Source organism: Lissotriton vulgaris, unplaced genomic scaffold (genome assembly GCF_964263255.1).
Source record: "Lissotriton vulgaris unplaced genomic scaffold, aLisVul1.2 SCAFFOLD_581, whole genome shotgun sequence".
Lineage (NCBI taxonomy): Eukaryota > Metazoa > Chordata > Amphibia > Caudata > Salamandridae > Lissotriton > Lissotriton vulgaris.
This window is the reverse complement of record NW_028255144.1, coordinates 195666-198321: the sequence shown is the minus strand read 5'-3', so window position 1 is coordinate 198321 and position 2656 is coordinate 195666. Positions and strand designations below refer to the sequence as shown.

At 42.8% G+C, this 2656-nt stretch overlaps 1 pseudogene; it reads left to right on the top strand.

The window, feature by feature from the left end:
- Positions 1–317: 317 nt before the first annotated feature.
- Positions 318–1206, top strand: LOC147659214 (uncharacterized; annotated as a pseudogene).
- Positions 1207–2656: the final 1450 nt, after the last annotated feature.

The following is a 2656-nucleotide window of genomic DNA, read 5'->3' as shown; positions in this document are numbered from 1 at the left end:
GGAGTAAATTTGATATATAGGCTAGGAATGAGAGAGAATCTTCCCAATCTGCCTCATCAGGTGCCAGAAAGACTATCTGGTGTCCAGGAGTAGAACTCGATGCCAAGATGGGCAGATGCTCCACACCATTTCTTTTGGACACTATTCCCTGGTGTCTATTGGGTACACCTCCAATCTCCCCTCCCCTTAATAGACCAAAGAAATCTGTGAGATAGTTGCTGAAGGAGAGAATAGCTAGTACAATGTTGTGCCATATGTAGATAATTTAGTAGATTGGACTAGCTTCACAAGCAGTGTCATTTGATCCATGCTATATTATGAATGCTAACGACTGCATTCTTCATGGTGAGGGAGATCCAGACTGGGATTATCCCTCAATGTGGGAATGTTTGTGTGTATGGCGGAAATATGCTAGACAGCATAATCCCCAGCGTTCTACCACTCCCTTATATCACGTGCCCCTAATATGCAAGGGACTTGGGGCCTTCTATTATGTTCCTTGGCCACAAATGGACAAAGAAAATCTTAGAAAGGTGTTGCCGCTGCTTACAGAGGGAGCAGGAAAATGGATTAGAGCTTTTGAAAAACAAACTGCAGGTTTCACCTTAGCAGTAGTAGACATAAAGAGTCTGCTTAGTTCTCTTATAAGAAATGAAACAGACACTGTATTTCAGAAGGCTGGAGTGAGAAATGTTACCCTCACTGAGACACGATTTGATGGATTTTCATTTAATTTGGTTAGAACAGTAGTTTGGGATCAGCTGAGAAAAATGTTCCAGAGAGGCTAGATATTGGGTCCCCAATGGCTCAGTCAATGCAGCCAAATGAGGATACCACTCAATTCCTTAATAGAATGAAAGAAATATGGACCCAAGAAGTAGGTCAGGGATGGGAGGTAATAGGAGGAAATGCCATATTATTTTATTACATAGAGAACAAAGGGTTGCCCTCTGATGTACAGGATAGCTTAGATAAAATAGTGGCATTAGAAGCCAAGCCCTGGATAGAATACAAGTGCACATAATCAGTTTTTGCAAGAAAAAGCAAGGGAAAGAAAAGAACAAACAGGAGGTGACAAAGAAAGCAGCAGCCAAGTTAGTGCAGCAGAAGTTGGCAAAGAAAGGAGCAGTGGAAGGAACTGTAGTGGCAGTTGCTACTCAGATGACTGCAATGTCTGTGGGATTGGTCCAAGGGACCACCCAATAATAGTACCCACAGCAGCAGGATAATGTAAGGATGCAGGGAAGTAGAAGCGAAGGACGAGGAGGACTAGGAAGAGGTAGGACAGGTCCTCATAGGTTGGATCAGGTATGTTATTATTGTCAGAGGTATGAACATTTTACTTGAGACTGCAGGACTAAAAGATGGGATGAGCAAACTGAAAAAGTAGGAGTTTACAGTCAGACAGGAGACACAGCCAAATCCGCAAATAATATATGTGCTTCAGACCCCATTACAGAATACTCAGCTACCTATAATGCCTCAAGCGCAACACGCGCCTCCTCAGCAAAACTACCAAACACCCCCAATGATGATCCCACCTCAAAGTGGACAAGGATGTGTAGTTGTGAGGGAAGGAAAACCTTTCCAGATGAGTGCTGTGGGAGCATATACATAATGACGGTGCCCAAAGACAACTTCTGTGTCCACTATTCTCAGTGATGTAAAAGCCAGAAGAGGAACCCACTGTGACTGTAGCTATCAATGAATAAAGGTATGCATTCATCATAGATACAGGAGCAGCTAGATCCTGCATAAGAAAGGGAGACCTTTTGAATTCTAACAGATCAATGGACACACAAGGATTCTCTAGGGAAGTGATAAGGGTTCCTTTTAATAAGCCAGTGGAGATGGAATTAGGAGGGAGGTACATTGATGACTGTTTACTGTTTTCTCCAGCTGCCCCAGCTAATTTCTTAGGAAGAGATCTGATGGCCAAATTGAATATGTCTATTCATTTTGAATCTGACGGTACCATGATTTTTTCTGCCTCTGGAGTTCCACCTTCCAGAATCATGGCAGTAAAAGGAGATGCATCTACTGGAGATCAAATGAGAGCATGGCTTGCTGATATTGAGATGGGGGAGAATGAACCACTTGTCCTGTATTCCCAGGGTCTATGATAATGTGGGAGGGGCCATAGTTGTGAAAAACCCTCATATGCGAACACAGGCGTCAGGCGGTATATCTTGGTTCTCCGCCATTCAGTGCCGCAACAGCATTATCATTGGGTCTTTTCCTTAGTATGTTATGCTGACCTCCACATGGAGGAAGACCAACTGGTGTGACAGTAGTGGCCAGAAATAAAAAAGAGGGCATGTTGGTGCTCAGGTGAGTGTGAAATAAAATTCCTTATGCCAAGTCTCTTGTGTTTTATTTTATAGATCAATGGAATAGGAAATTAAAAACAGAAACGTGCGTCTTCAGGCCTAGTTACTAGCCTTACGCAATGGTGAATACGGTCAACATGTTTCAGCCTCCTGGTATCTCTAGAGGCTTTCGTCAGGACCAATCGTTTAAGAGCCTTTTGTGGCTCCTAAGTGTGTGAAAGTGGTAGTTCAGCACCTTTATAGTTAATAGGGAGATAAATTGTATCCGTACCTAGAATTTTATTTCACACTCACCTGAGAACCAACATGTCCTCTTTTTTTAATTT